The sequence below is a fragment of the Dendropsophus ebraccatus genome, chromosome 11 (assembly GCF_027789765.1).
Source record: "Dendropsophus ebraccatus isolate aDenEbr1 chromosome 11, aDenEbr1.pat, whole genome shotgun sequence".
In the NCBI taxonomy this organism is placed as follows: domain Eukaryota; kingdom Metazoa; phylum Chordata; class Amphibia; order Anura; family Hylidae; genus Dendropsophus; species Dendropsophus ebraccatus.
The window spans coordinates 20,418,305-20,426,563 of record NC_091464.1 but is presented as its reverse complement, the minus strand read 5'-3'; the positions used below and the strand labels follow the sequence as shown (position 1 = coordinate 20,426,563).

General features: G+C 43.8%; 1 long non-coding RNA gene across 1 annotated transcript in view; it reads left to right on the top strand.

Annotated features, from left to right (window-relative positions):
* Positions 1 to 4,252: 4,252 nt before the first annotated feature.
* LOC138767624 (uncharacterized) overlaps positions 4,253 to 8,259 on the top strand; it is a 42,865-nt gene continuing 38,858 nt past the window's right edge. The window contains exon 1 of the long non-coding RNA XR_011358818.1: positions 4,253 to 4,396. This is a non-coding gene — a long non-coding RNA (uncharacterized lncRNA). The remainder of the gene's footprint in view (positions 4,397 to 8,259) is intronic.

The window sequence follows — 8,259 nt, the reverse complement described above, 5'->3', positions numbered from 1 at the left end:
TTTCATAAAGTACACTGCGAAACCAGAAAAAAAAAAATGTGTGGTGAAATTGGAAAAAAAAAAACGCATTTTGTTTATTTGGGGGGTATTTGTTTTTACGCCATTCGCTCTGGAGTAAAACTGACTTGTTATATATGTTCCTCAAGTTGTTACAATTAAAACGATATATAACATGTATAACTTTTCTTTTATCTGATGGCCTGTAAAAAATTCAAACCATTGTCAACAAATATACGTCACTTAAAATCGCTCCATTCCCAGGCTTATAGCGCTTTTATCCTTTGGTCTATGGGGCTGTGTGAGGTGTCATTTTTTGCGCCATGATGTGTTCTTTCTATCGGTACCTTGATTGCGCATATGCAACTTTTTGATCGCTTTTTATTACAATTTTTCTGGATTTGATGCGACCAAAAATGCACAATTTAGCACTTTGGGATTTTTTTGCGCTGACGCCGTTTACCGTGCGAGATCAGGAATGTGATTAATTATTAGTTCGGGCGATTACGCACGCGGCGATACTAAATATGTTTATTTATTTTTATTTATAACCTGGGAAAAGGGGGGTGATTCAAACTTTTATTAGGGGAGGGGGTTATTTATTGACAACAACACTCTATTTATTTTTTTTATACATATACTAGAAGCCCCCCTGGGGTTAGGGTTATTCCCCCCCTGGGGTTAGGGTTATTCCCCCCTGGGGTTAGGGTTAAACATCTAGCCAAGCCACTGTACCCGTTCCAGAGAATCCAAATTGATCATATGGAACTGCCAAAAAGTGGGAAGTACAAATACATTTTAGTAGTGGTGGACATGTTCTCAGGATGGACAGAGACAGTTAATTGAAGCAAGGTGGACTAAAAATAGGACTACCACCTTGACACATATACACTGGACACTGACTTACACTCACATATACCTATACACACAGAGATACATACACACTGGGCACTGACTGACACTCACATATACCTATACACACAGATACATATACACTGGGCACTGACTGACACACATACACCCATACACACAGATACATACACACACTGGGCACTGACTGACACACATACACCTATACATACAGATACATACACACATACACTGGGCACTGAATGACTGACACACACATATACTTATACACACACAGATACATACACACTGGGGACTGACTAACACACACATACTTATACACACACTGGGCACTGGCTGACAGACACATATACCTATACACACACAGATACATACACACATATACCTATACACACAGATACATACACACATATACCTATATACACAGGGAACCGGCTGACACACACATATACCTATACACACAGAGATACATACACACTAGGCACTGGCTGACACACACATATACCTATACGCACACTGGGCACTGACTGACAGTCACATATACTTATACACACACATACATACCTATACTGGCTGACACACACACACACACACACAAACACATACCTATACACACATATACATATACACAGATACCTACCCACACCGGGCACTGGCTGACACACACATATACCTATACACACACTGGGCACTGACTGACACACATATACCTAAACACAGAGATGCATACATACACACTAGGCACTGGCTGACACACACACACACACACACACATACCTATACACACACATACATACACACATACATTATACACACACACACATACATACACACTAGGCACTGGCTGACACACACACACACACACACACACACACACATATACCTATACACAGAGATGCATACATACACACTAGGCACTGGCTGACACACACACATACATACACACATATATCTATACACACACAGATACATACACACTGGGCACTGGCTGACACACATATAACTATACACAAATGCAGATACATACACACATATACCTAAATACACACACAAATAAATAAATAAATAAATACATACATGCATACATACATATACACCTACACACACTGGGCACTGACTGACACACACATACTTATACACACACATATACCAATACACACACTGGGCACTGACTGACACACACATATACCTATACACACATATACCTATACACACACACATATACCTATACACACACTAGGCACTGGCTGACACACACATATACCTATACACACACACATATACCTATACACACACACATATACCTATACACACACATACTTATACACACACTGGGCACTGACTGACACACACATATACCTATACACACACACTGGGCACTGGCTGACACACACATATACCTATACACACACACATATACCTATACACACACATATACCTATACACACACATATACCTATACACACACATACTTATACACACACTGGGCACTGACTGACACACACATATACCTATACACACACACATATACCTATACACACACACTGGGCACTGGCTGACACACACATATACCTATACACACACATATACCTATACACACACACTGGGCACTGGCTGACACACACATATACCTATACACACATATACCTATACACACACACTGGGCACTGGCTGACACACACATATACCTATACACACACATATACCTATACACACACACATATACCTATACACACACACTGGGCACTGGCTGACACACACATATACCTATACACACACTGGGCACTGGCTGACACACACATATACCTATACACACACTCATATACCTATACACAGACATACTTATACACACACTGGGCACTGACTGACACACACATATACCTATACACACACATATACCTATACACACACACTGGGCACTGGCTGACACACACATATACCTATACACACACATATACCTATACACACACATATACCTATACACACACATACTTATACACACACTGGGCACTGACTGACACACACATATACCTATACACACACATACTTATACACACACTGGGCACTGACTGACACACACATATACCTATACACACACAGATACATACACACATATACCTATACACACACTGGGCACTGACTGACACACACATATACCTATACACACACACTGGGCACTGGCTGACACACACATATACCTATACACACACACTGGGCACTGGCTGACACACACATATACCTATACACACACACTGGGCCCTGGCTGACACACACATATACCTATACACACACACACTGGGCACTGGCTGACACACACATATACCTATACACACATATACCTATACACACACATACTTATACACACACTGGGCACTGGCTGACACACACATATACCTATACACACATATACCTATACACACACATACTTATACACACACATATACCTATACACACACATACTTATACACACACTGGGCACTGACTGACACACACATATACCTATACACACACATACTTATACACACACTGGGCACTGACTGACACACACATATACCTATACACACACATATACCTATACACACACATACTTATACACACACTGGGCACTGACTGACACACACATATACCTATACACACACATATACCTATACACACACATACTTATACACACACTGGGCACTGACTGACACACACATATACCTATACACACACATATACCTGTACACACACATATACCTATACACACACATATACTTACACACACTGGGCACTGGCTGACACACACATATACCTATACACACACATACTTATACACACACTGGGCACTGGCTGACACACACATATACCTATACACACATATACCTATACACACTGGGCACGGGCTGATACACACATACTTATACACACACATATACTTACACACACTGGGCACTGACTGACACACACATATACCTATACACACACATATACCTGTACACACACATATACCTATACACACACATATACTTACACACACTGGGCACTGGCTGACACACACATATACCTATACACACACATACTTATACACACACTGGGCACTGGCTGACACACACATATACCTATACACACATATACCTATACACACTGGGCACGGGCTGATACACACATACTTATACACACACATATACTTACACACACTGGGCACTGGCTGACACACACGGCCCTCCTCTGAGCAGCCACTGTCTCTCTTACTGAAAGCCCCACCCCTCTGCTGTCACGTGACAGTAAGTCGTTTGCCCGCCCACACGCTGCCATAGGCCTTTGTAGGCTGCGAGGATTAGATGAGAAGACACAGCAAAACCGAGAGCACAGAAGCCGCTTAGCGGGGGGAGGAGTCTGACTGAGAAGCTGCTGTGCTGGGAATGAGATCGTCCTGGAGGAGGAGCTACAATGACCACGCCCACCATCGGATAGAAGGACGAGCTAGAGTTGCCACTTCAGGAACGGATGCTGTCAGATGTTCACAGGCTCCATCTAGTGTCTGCGCGAGGTATGGCAGCTCTTTGGCTGTGCCTACTGTTCTGGGAAAGAGGCGGGCCCATATATGGCGGTCCTCGGCTGACTTAGGGGCGGGGCTTGGCTGTGACTATATGAGGACATGGTGTGTGACGGCCATCAGTCTCTCCCTCTGTTATTACCAGTCAGTGCCCTCAGCATTTATAATCAGTCTACCACACATGTCCTATAGGGGGAGCTGTAACATGAGATCGCCATCATTTTCTGTCTCTATGTGACAGGCGTGGCACCTGGAGTAACCTGACATAAGAAAGCCCCCTCCCCAACCAATCACCATACCCACACACAACTGCCGCTGAGTCTGTACACCACCATTGTCACCAGACACTTCTTAAAGGGGGAGTCCAGCAAACCCCCCCTCGTAATGTTTTCTTTCAAATCAACTGGTACCAAATAGTGATAGAGATTTGTAATTTACTTTTATTAGAAAATCTCACGTCTTCCAGCACTTATCAGCTGCAGTATGTCCTGCAGGAAGTGGTGTATTCTTTCCAGTCTGGCGAGCAGGAGAGGTTTTGTATGGGGATTTGCTGCTGCTGTGGACAGTTCCTGACATGGACAGAGGTGGCAGACTGGAGAGAATACACCGCTTCATAAGCCACAGCCTACTTCCGGGTCGGTAGAATCAAATGTCCATTATGGGTTTTAAATAAAGTCTCTTTCTTGCTGATTCTGGAATAAAATCTTCGGTACCTTGATAACTTGTAGTAATGTCCATCATATTCATAAGTCCAAAGTCATCAACGTCCGTATACGGAGACATCGGTGTCTGTGTATAAGATCCCGGTCACATGATACAGTCACGTGCTCTTCGCGGACGTTGGTGGAGATTTATGAAACATGGTGTAAAGTGAAAGTGGCTCAGTTGCCCCTAGCAACCAATCAGATTCCACCTTTCATTCCTCACAGACGCTTTGGAAAATGAAAGGTGGAATCTGATTGGTTGCTAGGGGTAACTGAGCCACTTTCACTTTACACCATGTTTAATAAATCTCCCCTTATGTGACTAACTCTCACGAGACTTTTTCTTTCAAATCAACTGATATCAGAAAGTTATATAGATTTTTAATGTACTTCAATCTCAAGTCTCCCCATACTTATCAGCTGCTGTATGTCCTGAAGGAAGTGTTGTTTTATTTTCAGTCTGACACAGTGCTCTCTGCTGACATCTCTGGCCGAGACAGGAACTGTCCAGAGCAGGAGAGGTTTTCTATGGGGATTCATAGAAAACCGAGACAGAGTTCCTATGGGAAGACTGGAGATTTTTCAATAGAAGTAAATTACAAATCTATATAACCAGTTGATTTGAAAACAAAAAGAAAACCCCTTTAACATTCATTAGACTAGTCAAATACTAATTGGACTTCATGGTAGCTACAATGTGATATCAGGGTAACGCTACCGACAGTCACCCATATTAATTGTTTTGTGAATGAGTTCTGTTGTGACCTGGGGATACGCAGTCGGCGCTGTAAGTCTCGTGAGAGTTAGTCACATGGTCCGCGAAGAGCACGTGACCGTATCATGTGACCAGGAGGTTATACACAGACGCCGATGTCTCCGCATACGGACGTTGATGACGTTGGACTTATGAATATGATGGACATTACTACAAGTTATCAAGGTACCAAAGATTTTTAGGGAGATTTATTAAACATGGTGTAAAGTGAAACTTTGGTTGCTAGGGGCAACTGAGCCAGTTTCACTTTACACCATGTTTGATAAATCTCCCCATTTATTCCAAAATCAGCGAGAAAGGGACTCTACAGTGGTACCTTGGTTTGAGAGTAACTTGGTTTAAGAGAGTTTTGGCTTAAGAGCTCACAGTTTTTCAAAATTGTGACTTGGTTTAAGAGCATTGCTTTGGTTTAAGAGCTCCCTGTACTGGGTGGGAGGGGGAGTGGGGGAGGGGTATGGTCTGCATATTGGGGTCTTCAGCACTGTACTCTGACCCAGGAAGTCTCCCTCACCTTCCAAATCATGGCAGATCCACTTTAGGCTGGGGCTTACATCAGGGGACAGGACTGTGGAGGTAATCTCTCCATAGCTGTAACCCCTCTCTCCCCGGACAGAGTGCTGCCTGTATGTGTCTACATATGTCCTGCAGTCTCTTTCCTCCCTGCTGTCTCTGTCAGTCCTGATTGGTCCAGGCTGAACACACCCCCTTCCCCATTGCTGTCATGTGACCACACAGACCTCTGACAGCAGCCCTGCCTCTCTATTCTAGCCTGTTGTACTACACTACTGCATTATGAGGATCTGCATCTCCATCCTGTATCTACAAACTGCTGCTGTGTTATCAGGTTTATGCAGTTACTATACATTATACTCCACATGCTGATTGCTATACTGTACAGTAACTTATAGTATCACATATTCTGCTGTTTCTCATTGTTTGTTTCATCTGTTTTACATGTTATTCAGAATAATAAATCATTATTTTTGGGGTTGTGGAACCAATTGTCTGCATTTCTATGATTTCTTATGGGACAATTTGCTTTGGTATAAGAGTGGATTTGGATTACAAGCACGGTCCTGGAACAAATTATGCTCGTAATCCAAGGCACCACTGTATTTGTGAACTTTATTTAAAACCCATAATGGACATTTGATCCTACTTACCCGGAAGTAAGCAGCGGCTTATGATATTCAGTTTTAGTATTTTAGATTGCTGTGTACATATACATGCCTGAGGAAGGCTCTAACTTATTATAGAGCCGAAACGTGTTGCGTAATAAATAATAGTCTCATCATACTGCCTGTAGTAGTATACTAGGCGGTAGCTGCTTTCAGATCCTGTATTCCACCTGCGCCGGACTCGTTGAAGGGTTACCCTGTCCCAGACGGCCACTACTGGGAATTTCCTCTTCTATAAACCACGTTATCTCCAGGCCTGACCTCGAGACCCGGAGCTGGCAGCGTTGTGATTTGAGCTTATAATAGAGTTGTGCCTATGCTTAGCATGTTGTTCGCCAGCTTCAGCTCTCGTTTAGTTGTTCTTATATACTGCCCTGACCTTCTTTTTGTTTTATAAAGTACATAGGACATAGTGAGATCTAGTGGTGGGAGTGCAGAATACTGGACCTTCATCCCAGAGTATACCAGACAATAGTACCAGCCTATAGATGTGCTGAAACAGCAGTGGCACACCCACCCTGGGACACTGCAGCATCATCACAGACTTTCTGGTCCCCAAAGTGCTATGACATTTTCCGAGCTATGTGAGCCTAGGAGGACTGATTAAGACTTAACTCATGCCAGTCTTTTGCCAGTGCATGGGCACGCTGAATTTATGTCGAGGCCCAGCGCTCAGCTCCCTCCCTGCCCCCTTGGCTTAACCTCTTAAGGACATATGCCATACGGGTACAGCATAGTCAGCAAGAGGAGTTTAGAGGGGGGCCACGCCGTGACCCCGCTCTGAACTGCCGCAATCCCAACTGCTATATGCAGCACGGCTATAAGCGGGAGTGGGCCGATCGCCGCTTCCACTTATTAAGACTGTTAGATGCAGCTGTGAAACATGACAGCTGCATCTAACAGTCTTCTATGCGGCATTCCCTGGGGTCTAGTGGCAGAGGGGGGATCCCTTCATCTTACCAGGCCGGGCCTCAGCATCGGGATGGCGCTGATCCCGGCTCAGTATTCTATTGCAATGGTCTGCAGCAGGCCAAAGCAATAGAGCACCGATCTCTGTGCTGTGTAATACAAGTACACTGATCTCTATGGGAGATCAGTGTAGTTGTATTAGAAGTCCCCCAAGGGGATCAGTGCTGTTTATATAAGAGTCCCCCAGGGGATCAGTGCTGTGTATATAGGATTCCCCCAGGGGATCAGTGC